General features: G+C 44.1%; 2 protein-coding genes across 4 annotated transcripts in view; one reads left to right on the top strand and one right to left on the bottom strand.

Annotated features, from left to right (window-relative positions):
• The window catches only part of LOC137509446 (scaffold attachment factor B2-like), a 996,257-nt gene that overhangs the window by 811,549 nt on the left and 168,177 nt on the right, over positions 1-16,531 (top strand). The window lies entirely within an intron of this gene.
• Positions 1-16,531, bottom strand: part of LOC137509359 (uncharacterized) — a 117,613-nt gene that overhangs the window by 92,329 nt on the left and 8,753 nt on the right. Inside the window, exon 1 of one of the 3 annotated variants that reach the window (XM_068233827.1) lies at positions 2,136-2,221. The exons of the other annotated variants lie outside the window; for them this stretch is intronic. The gene's annotated coding sequence lies outside the window, so the exon portion shown is untranslated. Of the gene's footprint in view, positions 1-2,135; positions 2,222-16,531 lie in introns of those variants that run through there. 3 annotated transcript variants of the gene reach the window in all.

Here is a 16,531-nt window from a genome sequence, read left to right on the forward strand (position 1 = left end):
GCAACCTCCATTAAAGTATATGGAGCTTCCGGCGGAGGGAGGAGGAACGTCGGCGACAGCTTCCGCCTCGCCGCTGGTCCCTCTTCCGCGTGTGTACGCAGAGGGACCTGGCGAGGAGCTGTCGCCGGCCTGTCGCCCACACGCTCACGTGTGCTGGCGACAGGCAACATTTGCTGCCCGTGAGTACGGGCCATTAGAGAATTGTGGCATTTAAAGCCAGCACCTGAAAGCAAATAAAATGAATAGTGACAGTGAATTCCATCTTGCACAGCATATGGCACAAAAATGAATGAAAAGCTAGAAAAATTTAAATTAAAAGAATTGTGGCATTTAAAACCCATCGTACCAGCACAAGAAGTTAGAGTCCTTGTTTAAACCATCTTCTACAGTTTTGAACCAATGTATAAACTTAGTTTCTTGTGTTAGTCTCATGTTTCCCGATTTGAAGCCACCCATTAATACAGTGACGCGAAAATCGCTTAAACTGTGTCCAGGTAAACAAAAGTGTGCTGGTATTGGGAGATCAGTATATTTTGCAATATCCTTTTTCCTACTGTTAATAGTGGATCTGTGGTGTGTCATGCGATCATGCAGTGGTTGACTTGTTTCTCCCACATAAATTCCTTTGGGGCATTTTGCACACATGATCACGTATACCACATTAGATGAGTCGCAGGAAAAGGTGCCTTATACTTTGTATTCCTGTTGTGTACCTGGTGTTAGTATCTTGTCAGTGGAATGGATGTGTTTACAGGTCCCACACTTTTTCCCTCGGCAGGGGAATGTTCCATTCTGTTCTTGCCTATTTAAGGCACTCCTCACTATCATCTGCTTAAGATTGGGTGGCTGTCGGAATGCTAGGAGGGGAGGTTCAGGGAATATCTTTTTCAGTCTCTGATCCTTGTGTAGAACAGGATGAAGTTCTTTTGTAATCTTTCTTAAGATTTCCAGGCGCGGGTGGCTTCAAATCGGGAAACATGAGACTAACACAAGAAACTAAGTTTATACATTGGTTCAAAACTGTAGAAGATGGTTTAAACAAGGACTCTAACTTCTTGTGCTGGTACGATGGGTTTTAAATGCCACAATTCTTTTAATTTAAAATGTTCTATCTTTTCATTCATTTTTGTGCCATATGCTGTGTAAGATGGAATTCACTGTCACTATTAATTTTATTTGCTTTCAGGTGCTGGCTTTTAATGCCACAATTCTCTTAAGCTTAGAATTAATGGTGCATGTAACCAGGCCAGTTACCATTTGAATTCGGAATTTACGATGTCTCTTCATCACTAGAGTCTGCTTTATGTCATGTTGAGGATTCTATTGATCTTATCAATTTAGATAGGATGCCTGGGAAAGCCTCCTCAGTAACAGTAAGGGCCCTTTTCCACCAGCGCGTTTGCGCTGGCTGAATCGCAAAGTCGCAAACCGCTAGCGATTTTACAATCGCTACGGTTTGCTTTTTAACATAGGAATCGCGGTAGGTCATTTCCACTACCGCGATTCATTTTTTACCCGAACGCGAACGCGCGGCGGAGCGATATTTGCCGCGATTTTGCTATGCAGTGCATAGCATAGCAAAATCGCGGCCGCAAAACGTCGGGGAATCGCCGGTTTTGTGATTCAGCAATCGCTAGCGTTCAGCGTGAACGCTAGCGATTGCTAGTGGAAAAGGGCTCTTAAAGTGGATCCGAGACCAAGCAAGGATGTCCGCATTTTTGTGCTGGTGGACATATTTTAGGAGGCATTAAACCCTTTAAATAGCTTTTTTAAAATATATTTCCCAATAAAAACCTTATAAAAATATTAGGCCACGCCCCCAGCGCATTTAACGTTGCGGCGTTCAGTCCTGGGATGCAAAGGGTCATGGGATCTAATTATAGGCAGGAGGAGGCAGAGGCGGCGATTCTAGTCTGGAGCTGATGAACTCACGCGATATTTGCGTGAGCAGCACACTGGTGATTCTAGGAGGCGTGACACCCGGACACCGTGTAGTGAGGATGCAGGGAGGGGGGTCCGACCTCACTCACCATGGACCCCGTCATGTCAGAGCGCAGCGTGTAGTCTCAATCAGCTCTGCTCCCATCCCTCCCTCCTCTGCTTGTGTGTGTATCAGAGCGCAGCGTGTCTCTTACCAACTCTGCTTCTGGACGTTCCCTCTGTGTTGAATCCGTGCAGGCAGAAATTATGGTACACCGTCCAGCCAGCAGCTGGCTGCTCTCTGCCTTCTCTCACCATGTCTGTGTAAACACGCAACATGCAGAGAATAGGAAGTAGTGAGAGCTGCCAGCTGCTGGCTGGACGGTGTACCATAATTTCTGCCTGCACGGATTCAACACAGAGGGAATGTCCAGGAGCAGCGCTGATAAGAGACGCTGTGCTCTGATACACACACACACACACACACACACACACACACACACACACACACACACACACACACACACACACACACACACACACACACACACACACAGACAGAGGAGGGGGGCCATGGTGAGGGAGGGATAGGGAAGAATTTCTATAGCAGCCTCACTGCCTGGAGCTGGAGGATCGGATGTCAGGTGGTACTTTAGCTGCAGCCCCCGACTATCCCTCCAGCTTTTATCGCTCCCCCATCCAGAATTCTCAAAGCCCCCCACCATGCTGCAGCCTGTCACCACTTTTCCACTCTCTCCCATCACCTTCAGCGTGTTGCTAGAATTTCTCATCTTCTCTCCCCTCCTCTACTACCACCTCTCTCTGCCACCCTTTCCTTGCCTGCTGACCCCTTCTCTGCCACCTGTCACCTTTGTGCCATCCTCCCCTCCCTTTGCGGGGCCCTCTCTGCCACCTTCCCCCTCCTGTCACCCCTATTCCCCCCCTCCCCTCCTGTCTTTTCTCTGCCATTCTCCCCAGCTCACACTGAGCATGCACGGGATTTCAGAGGCAAGGGGAGGAGAGGGGCGTGGCGTTTTCACAGGTTGAGGTGTGGAGATGCATAGCTAATTACCTGTGTAATGATTACAAGCCTAACATGGCAGCTCTCATTGTATCACAGGAAGAAATATTCATATATTGTTTAAAGAGACTCCGTAACAAAAATTGCATCCTGTTTTTTATCATCCTACAAGTTCCAAAAGCTATTCTAATGTGTTCTGGCTTACTGCAGCACGTTTTACTATCACCATCTCTGTAATAAATCAACTTATCTCTCTATTGTCAGACTTGTCAGCCTGTGTCTGGAAGGCTGCCAAGTTCTTCAGTGTTGTGGTTCTGTGATGCATCTCCCCCCTCCAGGCCCCTCTCTGCACACTGCCTGTGTATTATTTAGATTAGGGCAGCTTCTCTCTTCTCTCTTATCTTTTACAAGCTGGATAAATCCTCCTCTGAGCTGGCTGGGCTTTCACACTCTGCAGGAAGAAACAGCCTGACACTTCAGTGGAAGATAGCTGCAGGGGGAAAGAAACACACAAATGATCTCTTAAGATTCAAAAGGAAGGGTGTATACAGCCTGCTTGTGTATGGATGTATTTTCTATGTGTGGACATACTGTACATCAACCTACTTCCTGTTTTGGTGGCCATTTTGTTTGTTTATAAACAAACTTTTAAAAACTGTTTTTAACCACTTTTAATGCGGCGAGGAGCGGCGAAATTGTGACAGAGGGTAATAGGAGATGTCCCCTAACGCACTGGTATGTTTACTTTTGTGCGATTTTAACAATACAGATTCTCTTTAAGCTGTATGCAGATAGATTTACTGTGTAAACCATCTAAACTTTAGATAAGATACAAAGACAAGTTACTTGTTACAGTTAGTTTTTCACCCTGGATCCGCTTTAAGGCATCTAATTACATTTATGTTTGCTAAAGAATGTTTCTCCTCTGTATGTCAGTGTATATAAGCTGTGTTTTTCAGTTTTGGTCAGGAACCAGTCCGACGAAGGCTTTTTATAAGTCGAAAGCTCACTGTTTATCCATCTCTAAGTTAGCCAATAAATGGTATCATCCTGATTCAAAACTTCTTGTTTCTATCTACAGAGAGCGACTTCTTAAACCTGAGTGGGGTCAGGTTCTAATGCTCCCCACCTGCATTTCAAGTGGTTGCCTATGTGGTAACCCGTGTTTGTGAGTATATCCACATCTGTTAATTATTTTGCCAACAATTGCTAGACTTACTGCACTATATTGGGCTCTCGGTTGTTCTTTTTGTTTCAAGTGCATCAGTAAAGACCAAGCAGGTTTTATGCCAAACCATCGCACCACCGACCACATCTACACCCTGCACACCTTTATCAAGCACCATGTACACAGACGAAGAAAGGGAAAAATATTTGCCTGGTTTGTGAACTTTTAAAAGGCTTTTGACTCAGTGTGGCATCCAGGTTTGTTCCTGAGACTTCTAGAGAGCGGAATAGGAGGGAAAACATATGATGTCATAAAGAGCTCATACACTGGGAACAAGTGCAGTGTGAAAGTGAATGGGAAAAGAACACACACACACACAATCCAGGGTCGGGGTAAGACAGGGTTGCAGAGTGAATCCAACGCTTTTCAACATATACATCAACAAATTAGCCTCAGCCCTAGAGGCCTCACCAGCACCAGGACTCACCCTGCATGACACAACAGTGACATTTTTACTGTACGAAGATGACCTCTTACTGCTATCACCAACTAAAGAAGGTCTACAAGACAGCCTAGAAATCCTGGAGAAATTCAGCACAACGTGGGCACTCCCCATTAATCTGAAGAAAACTAAAACCATGGTGTTCCAGAGGAAAAACACAAGGTCAGCCCAGAGCCCATCCCTTACACTAAATGACTGTGAAATCAGCAGAACTGATAAATATACCTAGCTTGGTCTGGAAATCAACCAATTTGGAAGTCTTAAATCAGCCATAGAGGCCCTGAAAGCCAAAGTTTGCAGAACATTCTATGCAATCAGGAAATAACTGTACCACCTCAAACCAGCAGTGAAGGTCTGGCTGAAAGTATTTGACAGTGTCATCACCCCAGTCCTACTCTATGGAAGCGTAATATGGGGCCCCATCACCTACCCAGATAAATCAAAATGGGAATCTAGCCCCCCAGAAATATTCCACCTGGAATTCTGCAAACACCTCCTCCAGGTCCATCGGAGTACCTCAAACAATGCCTGCCGAGCTGAGCTGGGTAGATTCCCACTACTGCTTGAGATACAGAAGAGAGTGTTGTCCTACTAGGCCCATCTACAGAGCATCAGGCCCGACTTGCCCCACTACAAAGCCATGCTGCACAATGAAGACCAAGAAAAGCCATGTGCCCTGAAAGAAGTTGTCAACTCTCTGGTCCCTCCAAACTCAGATCCACAAGTCCCATCACGAGCCCAGATAAAGCACACCACAGCCAAGAGCAAAGAGGACTATGTAGATCAATGAAGAAATGAAATAAAACAGTCACAAAAGCTAACCATATACCAGTCCCTACAGAGAGAATATAAAATAGCCCCATACCTGGAAAAGCTCCAAAACCCTCAAAAGAGGAAAATCCTGAGCATCTACAGACACTCAGTCTCATAACCTCGAAATAGAGTCTGGGAGACACAGACATACATACAAACCCAGGGAGGAGAGACTGTGCAAACACTGTGAGCAGAAGACACTCGAGGATGAAAATCACTTCCTGCTGCACTGCCCCAAATATACCGCTACCAGGGAAACCTTCTTTAACCATTTCAGCCGCCCAGACGTGAAGCTCACGTCCGGGCGGCTGCTCTGATGCGCTCCCGTGCTTCGGCGTGCTCCCGCCCCCGTGTCCCCGCGGTGTCCCCCGGTAGCCCTGGGATCAGTAAAAGGGAACATGGTTCCCGATCACCGATCCCTGTTCCTAGCAGAAAAACCGAAGAGCTCACCCGTGAGGCTTCAGTTCGTCTGTCCGGAAGAATTTCCGCATCCCCCTTGTACTTCTGCTTACAAGGAGGGAAACTAAAAATGAAGGTGGCCATCTTGTGGCCAAATAGTAAAACTACATCTACACTTTTTTTACATTACAATTTACACATATAGCAACATTAAAAATTGATTATGTCCCACACCAAAATATTCCCCAAATAAAATTTTTAATGGAAAAAAAAAATTACAATTAAAAAAAAAAAAAAAGTTACCTAAGGGTCTAATATGCATTTGAAGGGAGTATACTACAAACACTTTTTAAATTATATGCTTGTAAATAGTGATGGGCGCAAAACGGAAACAATTTTATTTCCAAATAAAATATTGGCGCCATACATTGTGATAGGGACAAAATTAAAATGGTATAATAACCGAGACATACGGGCAAATAAAATACATAGGTTTTAATTATGGTAGCATGGATTATTTTAAAGCTATAATGGCCAAAAACTGAGAAATAATGATTTTTTTCCATTTTTTTTCTTATTAATCCTGTAAAAATGCATTTACAGTAAAGTGGCTCTTAGCAAAATGTACCACCCACAGAAAGCTTAATTAGTGGCGGAAAAAACAAGATATAGATCAATAAATTGTGATAAGTAGTGATAAAGTTATTAGCGAATGAATGGGAGGTGAAAATTGCTCCGATGCATAATGGGAAAAATCCCTGCGGGCTGAAATGGTGAAGAACCTGATGGAACTATTTCCAGACTTTCACACATTAGAGGATGAGAGAAAACACTGCATTCTACTGGAAGAGAAATCCACAGTGACAATCGCTGCACACTATGTCACAGCATGCCACAGACTGAGAGGAGCATAAATGAACTGTAAACTCCCCCCCCCCCCAAATGTCCACGAACTGCTAACTCACTGCACCCCCAGTCCAGTCCCATGTCCCTCATTCCCCCTGCTTTGGCAATGCCTGTATTGAAGCTTAGTGATGCCAATAAAGCTATCTTTGATTTGACTTTGATTTGATTTGGTTCTGCCATAGGGGATGCATTATCATAAGAATCACTAGGGGTTTGTAGCCAGGGGTATATGTCCCCAGTATATGTAGCCAGGTGTATATGTGCCCAGTATATGTAGCCAGGGGTATTTGTCCCCACGTTTTCCCATTATTTAAGAAGGGCAAAACAACAGATCCAGGAAATTATAGACCAGTAAGCTTAACATCAGTTGTATGCAAACTATTTGAGGGGTTACTAAGAGATACTATACATGACTTCATAGTAGAAAATAATCTTATCTCTCAGCATCAACATGGGTTTACTAAAGACAGGTCCTGTTTGACTAACATGCTCAGCTTTTATGAGGTAGTGAACGCTAATGTGGATATTGGGAATGCTGTAGATGTGATATACTTGGACTTTGCTAAGGCCTTCGACACTGTTCCCCACAAAAGTCTGGTGCAAAAGTTGAGGATGCAAGGACTGGGGAAGAGTCTGTGTGCATGGATAGGGAACTGGCTAATGGACAGAAAACAAAGAGTTGTGGTCCATTGATCATACTCAAAATGGGTGACTGTTAGCAGTGGGGTCCCACAGGGGTCTGTACTGGGTCCAATGCTCTTCAATTTATTTATTAATGACCTAGTAGATGCAGTAGAAAGCAATGTTACTATTTTTGCAGATGATACAAAATTGTGCAGAATCATCAATTCTAAGGAAGATAGTCACATATTGCAACAGGATCCAGATAGGATGGCTATAACGAAAAAATGGTCATGGTCATGATGGCATGTGGGCGGGGCTAACTGTAATGTAGTTATACCAGCTAATGAAGTTACATAAAAAATATGAAGTAAATGCACATAATGACAGACAGCTTTTTCCCCAGTAAATGCACGTAATGACAGACAGCATCCCCCCAGTAAATGCATGTAATGAGAGACAGCGATTCACCAGTAAATGCATGTAATGAGAGACAGCGTTTCACCACTAAATGCACATAAGAAACAGCATTTCACCACTAAATGCGCATAAGAGACAGTGTTTCAGCACTAAATGCACATAAGAGACAGCCTTTCACCAGTAAATGCATGTAATGACGGACAGCCTTTCACCAGTAATTGCACATAAGGACAGACAGGTGTATATGTGCCCAGTATATGTAGCCAGGTGTATATGTGCCCAGTATATGTAGCCAGGTGTATATGTCCCCAGTATATGTAGCCAGGTGTATATGTCCCCAGTATATGTAGCCAGGTGTTTAGGTGTCCCCAGCATATGTAGCCAGGTGTTTAGGTGTCCCCAGTATATGTAGCCAGGTGTATATGTCACCAGCATATGTAGCCAGGTGTTTAGGTGTCCCCAGTATATGTAGCCAGGTGTATATGTGCCCAGTATATGTAGCCAGGGGTATATGTCCCCAGTATATGTAGCCAGGTGTTTAGGTGTCCCCAGAATATGTAGCCAGGTGTATATGTGCACATATACACCTGGCTACATATATTGGGGACATATACCCCTGGCTACATATACTGGGCACATATACACCTGGCTACAAATACTGGGGACATATACCCCTGGCTACAAATACTGGGGGCATATACCCCTGGCTACATATACATAAGGTCTTTTTGAAAACTTTTTTTTGCATCTTGTTCACAAGATTCAGTTTAATAAACCCTGAAAATTGGTGTTTCTAGGACTTAAGGGGGCTTTGCTATTAACCGCTAAAGTCGGCGGATTTTTACTGTAATGTAAAATGCAGAAAATCCATCTGCCTATTTTCTGCATTTTGCATTACAGTAAAAATCCGCCGATTTTAGCGGTTAATAGCAAAGCCCCCTGTAAGTCCTAGAAACACCAAATTTCCAGGGTTTATTAAACAGAATCTTCTGAACAAGTGGCAGCGGAGCACAGATCTCTTGCTCTCCCGCCCTGGGAAGCAGGAAGTGTTCTACCGCTGCTGCCAGCCGCTATCTGACGGGGAAAGCGAGAGAGAGGGGGAGCCCCAAGGTGAGGGAAGGGGGGGGGAGACGACCCCCCTTTCCCTGCTGTCCACACAGCTTCCTCTTCTCTCTCCGCTTCTCTCCCTCCTGCCACCCCACCTGGGGACATCTATACACCTGGCTATACTGGGGGTAAGTCCTGACCACATCTACTGGGAACACCTATAGACCTAGCGACATATACCCCTGGCTACATATACTGGGCACATATACCCCTGGCTACATATACTGGGGACATATACCCCCCTGACTACATATACTGGGCACATATACCCCTGGCTACATATACTGGGGACATATACCCCCGACTACATATACTGGGCACATAAACCCCTGACTACATATACTGGGGACATACACCTGGCTACATATATTGGGCACATATAGCACTGGCTACATATACTGGGCACATATAGCACTGGCTACATATACTGGGCACATATACCCCTGGCTACATATACTGGGCACATATACACCTGGCTACATATGTTGGGGACACCTAAACACCTGGCTACATATACTGGGGACATATACCCCTGGCTACAGATACTGGGCACATATACACCTGGCTACATATGCTGGGGACACCTAAACACCTGGCTACATATGCTGGGGACATATACACCTGGCTACATATACTGGGGACACCTAAAAACCTGGCTACATATGCTGGGGACACCTAAACACCTGACCACATATACTGGGCACATATACCCCTGGCTACATATACTGGGCACATATACTGGGGACATATACCCCTGGCTACATATACTGGGCACATATACACCTGGCTACATATACTGGGCACATATACACCTGGCTACATATACTGGGGACATATACACCTGGCTACATATACTGGGGACATATACCCCTGGCTACATATACTGGGCACATATACCCCTGGCTACATATACTGGGCACATATACACCTGCCTACATATACTGGGGACATATACACCTGTCTACATATACTGGGGACATATACACCTGGCTATACTGGGGGTAAGTCCTGACCACATTTACTGGGAACACCTATAGACCTAGCGACATATACCCCTGGCTACATATACTGGGCACATATACACCTGGCTATACTGGGGGTAAGTCCTGACCACATCTACTGGGAACACTGGGCACATATACACCTGGCTACATATGCTGGGGACACCTAAACACCTGACTACATATACTGGGCACATATACCCTTGGCTACATATACTGGGGACATATGCACCTGGCTACATATACTGGGGACATATACCCCTGGCTACATATACTGGGCTCATATGCCCCTGGCTACATATACTGGACACATATACCCCTGGCTACATATACTGGGGACATATACCCCTGGCTACATATACTGGGCACATGTACACCTGGCTACATATACTGGGGACATATACCCTGGCTACATATACTGGGCACATATACACCTGGCTACATATACTGGGGACATATACCCCTGGCTACATATACTGGGCACATATTATTATTATTATTATTTTTTTTATTTTTTATTTATATAGCGCCAACATCTTCCGTAGCGCTGTACATAGTACAAACAAACAATGGGGAATAAATATACATAAGAAATACAAGACACTGTACAGTCATGACATTGAATAGAATAAATACAGATACATACATAGTTATTATTATTATTATTATTATTTAGTATTTATATAGCGCCGACATATTACGCAGCGCTGTACAGTATATATATATATATATATATATATATATATATATATATATATATATATCTTGTCACTAACTGTCCCTCAAAGGAGCTCACAATCTAATCCCTACCATTGCCATATGTCTATATCATGTAGTGTAAGTACTGTAGTCTAGGGCCAATTTTTTTTTTTTTTTTTTTTAGGGGGAGCCAATTAACTTATCTGTATGTTTTTGGAATGTGGGAGGAAACCGGAGTGCCCGGAGGAAACCCACGCAGACACGGAGAGAACATACAAACTCTTTGCAGATAGTACCCTGGCTGGTATTCGAACCAGGGACCCAGCGCTGCAAGGCGTGAGAGCTAACCATTACGCCACCGTGCTGCCCCATAGTTGATATGCATTTGGTACATGTACATATTTTAAAATTGCAGCAGTATGAGAAACACTAGGAGGAGGTCCCTGCCCTTGCGAGCTTACAATCTAGAGTTACATATACACCTGGCTACATATGTTGGGGATACCTAGACACCTGGCTACATATACTGGGGACATATACCCCTGGCTACGTATACTGGGCACATATACACCTGGCTACAAATGCTGGGGACACCTAAACACCTGACTGCATATGCTGGGGACATATACATCTGGCTACATATACTGGGGACACCTCAACACTTGGCTACATATGCTGGGGACACCTAAACACCTGACTACGTGGGCACATATACCCCTGGCTACATATACTGGGCACATATACCCCTGGCTACATATACTGGGGACAAATACCCCTGGCTACATATACTGGGCACATATACACCTGGCTACATATACTAGGGACATATACCCCTGGCTACATATATTGGGCACATACACTTGGCTACATATGCTGGGGACACCTAAACACCTGATCACCTCACCAGTGCATTGCTTGCATCTATTCCCCCCTCTAATCACACCTTGAGACACCCATCAATCACCTCCTGTCACCCCCTAGCACACCTACCCATCAGATCAGGCCCTAATTTGCCCCGTGTGGGCTCCTGATCACTCGGCCAAACCCTCAGATCCCCCTCAGACCCCCTTCCGATCACCTCCCCAGTGCATTGATTGCATCTATTTTCCCCTCTAACCACCCCCTGAGACACCCATCAATTACCTCCTGTCACCCCCCTAGCACTCCTATCCATCAGATCAGGCCCAAAACAACCTGTCATCTAAAAGACCACCCTGCATATGACCGGTTCCACAAAATTCGCCCCCTCATAGACCACCTGTCATCAAAATTTGCAGATGCTTATACCCCTGAACAGTCATTTTGAGACATTTGGTTTCCAGACTACTCACGGTTTTGGGCCCGTAAAATGCCAGGGCGGTATAGGAACCCCACAAAGTGACCCCATTTTAGAAAAAAGACACCCCAATGTATTCTGTTAGGTGTATGACGAGTTCATAGAAGATTTTATATTTTGTCAAAAGTTAGCGGAAATTGATTTTTATTGTTTTTTTTTCACAAAGTGTCATTTTTCACTAACTTGTGACAAAAAATAAAATCTTCTATGAACTCGCCACACACCTAACAGAATACCTTGGGGTGTCTTCTTTCTAAAATGGGGTCACTTGTGGGGTTCCTATACTGCCCTGGCATTTTAGGGGCCCTAAACCGTGAGGAGCAGTCTAGAAAACAAATGTCTCCAAATGACCTGTGAATAGGACGTTGGGCCCCTTAGCGCACCTAGGCTGCAAAAAAGTGTCACACATGTGGTACCGCCGTACTCAGGAAAAGTAGTATAATGTGTTTTGGGGTGTATGTTTACACCTACCCATGCTGGGTGGGAGAAATCTCTCTGTAAATGGACAATTGTGTGTAAAAAAAAACAAAACAATTGTCATTTACAGAGATATTTCTCCCACCCAGCATGGGTATGTGTAAAAATACACCCCAAAACACATTATACTACTTCTCTTGAGTACGGTGGTACCACATGTGTGGCACTTTTTTACACCCCAAGTGCACTAAGGGGCCCAAAGTCCAATGAGTACCTTTAGGATTTCACAGGTCATTTTGCGACATTTGGTTTCAAGACTACTCCTCACGGTTTAGGGCCCCTAAAATGCCAGGGCAGTATAGGAACTCCACAAATGACCCCATTCTAGAAAGAAGACACCCAAAGGTATTCCATTAGGAGTATGGTGAGTTCATAGAAGATTTTATTTTTTGTCACAAATTAGCGGAAAATGACACTTTGTGAAAAAAAACAATTAAAATCAATTTCCGCTAACTTGCAACAAAAAATAAAATCTTCTATGAACTCGCCATACTCCTAACGGAATACCTCGGGGTGTCTTCTTTCTAAAATGGGGTCATTAGTGGGGTTCCTATACTGTCCTGGCATTTTAGGGGCCCTAAACCGTGAGGAGTAGTCTTGAAACAAAAATGACCTGTGAAATCCTAAAGGTACTCATTGGACTTTAGGCCCCTTAGCGCAGTTAGGGTGCAAAAAAGTGCCACACATGTGGTATCGCCGTACTCAGGAGAAGTAGTATAATGTGTTTTGGGGTGTATTTTTACACATACCCATGCTGAGTGGGAGAAATCTCTCTGTAAATGGACAATTGTGTGTAAAAAAAAATCAAACAATTGTCATTTACAGAGATATTTCTCCCACCCAGCATGGGTATGTGTAAAAATACACCCCAAAAAATACACCCCAAAACACATTATACTACTTCTCCTGAGTACGGCAATACCACATGTGTGGCACTTTTTTGCAGCCTAACTGTGCTAAGGGGCCCAAAGTCCAATGAGCACCTTTAGGCTTTACAGGGGTGCTTACAATTTAGCACCCCCCAAAATGTCAGGACAGTAAACACACCCCACAAATGAACCCATTTTGGAAAGTAGACACTTCAAGGTATTCAGAGAGGAGCATAGTGAGTCCGTGGCAGATTTCATTTTTTTTGTCGCAAGTTAGAAGAAATGAAAACTTTTTTTTTTTTTTTTTTGTCACAAAGTGTCATTTTCCGCTTACTTGTGACAAAAAATAATATGTTCTATGAACTCACTATGCTGTCAGTGAATACTTTGGGATGTCTTCTTTCCAAAATGGGGTCATTTGGGGGGTATTTATACTATCCTGGAATTCTAGCCCCTCATGAAACATGTCAGGTGGTCAGAAAAGGCAGAGATGCTGGAAAATGGGAAAATTCACTTTTTGCACCATAGTTTGTAAACGCTATAACTTTTACCCAAACCAATAAATATAGGCTGAATGTTTTTTTTTTTTATCAAAAACATGTTTGTCCACATTTTTCGCGCTGCATGTATACAGAAATTTTACTTTATTTGAAAAATGTCAGCACAGAAAGTTAAAAAAATCATTTTTTTGACAAAATTCATGTCTTTTTTGATGAATATAATAAAAAGTAAAAATCGCAGCAGCAATCAAATAGCACCAAAAGAAAGCTTTATAAGAGCCCTTTTCCACTAGCAGTCGCTAGCATTCATGCTGAACGCTAGCGATTGCTGAATCGCAATTCCGCCGATTTCCCGAGGTTTGCGGCCGCGATTTTGCTATGCTATGCACTGCATAGCAAAATCGCGGCAAATATCGCTCCGCCGCGCGTTCGCGTTCCCGTCAAAAACGAATCGCGGTAATGGAAATGACCTACCGCGATTCCTATGTTAAAAAGCAAACCGTAGCGATTGTAAAATCACTAGCAGTTTGCGACTTTACGATTCGGCCAGCGCAAACGCGCTAGTGGAAAAGGGCCCTTAGTGACAAGAAAAGGAGCCAACATTCATTTAGGTGGTAGGTTGTATGAGCGAGCAATAAACCGTGAAAGCTGCAGTGGTCTGAATGGAAAAAAAGTGCCTGGTCCTTAAGGGGGGGTAAAGCCCACGGTCCTCAAGTGGTTAAAAGAACAGGCAAATGCTTGATTTCATAAGGGCAGCCATCTTTTTGGTTGAAAGGAGGTGACAAGGAGCTTGAGACACAGTTCCAACTGTCCTGTGTGCTGATCACCCCTCCCAGTTGCTAGGCAACGTGGATAACAACATAGGAAATCCCATCATGCTTTGCACAGTATGAAGGAAAAAAGGCCCGGGCAGTTTTCTTTGATGGGTGGAGCTTAGCTAAAAATGCAGCTAAAAATGATGCTTTGGTAAGAAAAACAAAGTTCTGATGCTGTGAACCTGTTAAAGAAACACAAAGCCTTTTCAGTTCTGCTGAGTAGATTTTTAGTCCCGGAGGTTCACTTCAAGTTGTTATCTAGCTTGGTAAGTTAGTTTGTATAGAGGAAGTGTTTTGTTAACCAGCTCTATCCACATCAAGAGTGGTAGGGGGAGTGGACTGTTTCCATTTAGTGTTAAGAGCTTTCCTTGCGTAAAATAAGACAATACGAATTAGTGTTTTTTTTGTGCGATCCGCAAGCCATGTCACCCAGGATCCCCAACATACAGGCCTGGTATGACAGCACTACCGGGAGATTAAGCTTACGGGTGATGAAATGAATTACTGATTTCCAGTAACTCTGATTTTGTGGACAGTACCATACACAATGTAAAACATTAGCATTTAGTGCTTTGCATTTAAAACATTGATCTGTGTGATCTTTTCCCATTTTTGATAATCGTACTGGTGTTAAAGAGGAACTGTAACATAAAAATATCCCCTGGGGGGTACTCACCTCGGGTGGGGGAAGCCTCCGGATCCTAATGAGGCTTCCCACGCCGTCCTCCATCCGTCAGGGGTCTCGCTGCAGCCCTCCGTGGAGTCCGGGCAGCGGTGACGTCATTATTTACCTTCCTGGCTCCTGCGCAGGCGCTCTGACGGCTTTCCATTCCGAACTACACGGAAATACCCGATCGCCGTCGGGTCCGCTCTACTGCGCAGGCGCAAGTCTCCTGCGCCTGCGCAGTAGAGCGGACCCGAATGAGATCGGGTATTTCCGTGTAGTTCGGAATGGAAAGCCGCCACAGCGCCCCCGCTGGAGCCAGCAAAGGTAAATATTGAAATGACAGTCGGCACAGTCGCCGGCTGTTCGGAGGGCTGCGGAGAGACCCCCGTGGGACAGAGGACGGCGTGGGAAGCCTCATTAGGATCCGGAGGCTTCCCCCACCCGAGGTGAGTACCCCCCAGGGGATGTTTTTAATGTTACAGAGTCTCTTTAAATATGCATGACGCAGCCATTTAATTTGCACTACCCTGTCTCGTGTTTTATGGTAAGTTTCATGAAATTCTACCTTTTCTGAATCAGCGGTTATCCTCATTTTGCCACTTTACTTTATAACAACTGGTATTGTTATTTTGACGGTGGAGCATAATGAAGTCATAATATCTAGATTAAAGAGGAACTCCAGCCTAAACAAACATACTGTCATTAAGTTACATTAGTTATGTTAATTAAAACGGATAGGTAATATAATCTCTTACCCATTCTGTTTTAAAAGAACAGGCAAATGCTTGATTTCATGAGGGCAGCCATCTTTTTGGTTGAAAGGAGGTGACAGGGAGCATGAGACACAGTTCCAACTGTCCTGTGTCCTAAGCACCTCTCCCATGAATAACAACAGGAAATCCCATCATGCTCTGCACAGCATCAGGGAAAAAAAGCCCGGACTTTTTTTCTTTGATGGGTGGAGCTTAGCTAAAAATGCAGCTAAAAATTATGCTTTGGTAAGAAAAACAAAGTTCTGATGCTGTGAAACTGTTAAAGTAACACCAAGCCTTTTCAGTTCTGCTGAGTCGATTTTTAGTCCGGAGGTTCACTTTAATCTTGAAATATCTTTTTGTAATAAAAGGGTTTCCAGAGTCATAGGGATTAGTAGTACATTATGGAGACCTAATTGGGCTTGCAATGCATGGCGTAGTTGAAAATATCGAAATAGAGTATGAGTTGGTAGGTGGTATTCTTGTCTCAGGGTATTGAAATCCTTAAAGAGGAGCCCTTAGAGTATAGCTGATTGAC

The sequence above is a fragment of the Hyperolius riggenbachi genome, chromosome 1 (assembly GCF_040937935.1).
Source record: "Hyperolius riggenbachi isolate aHypRig1 chromosome 1, aHypRig1.pri, whole genome shotgun sequence".
NCBI classification, from domain to species: domain Eukaryota; kingdom Metazoa; phylum Chordata; class Amphibia; order Anura; family Hyperoliidae; genus Hyperolius; species Hyperolius riggenbachi.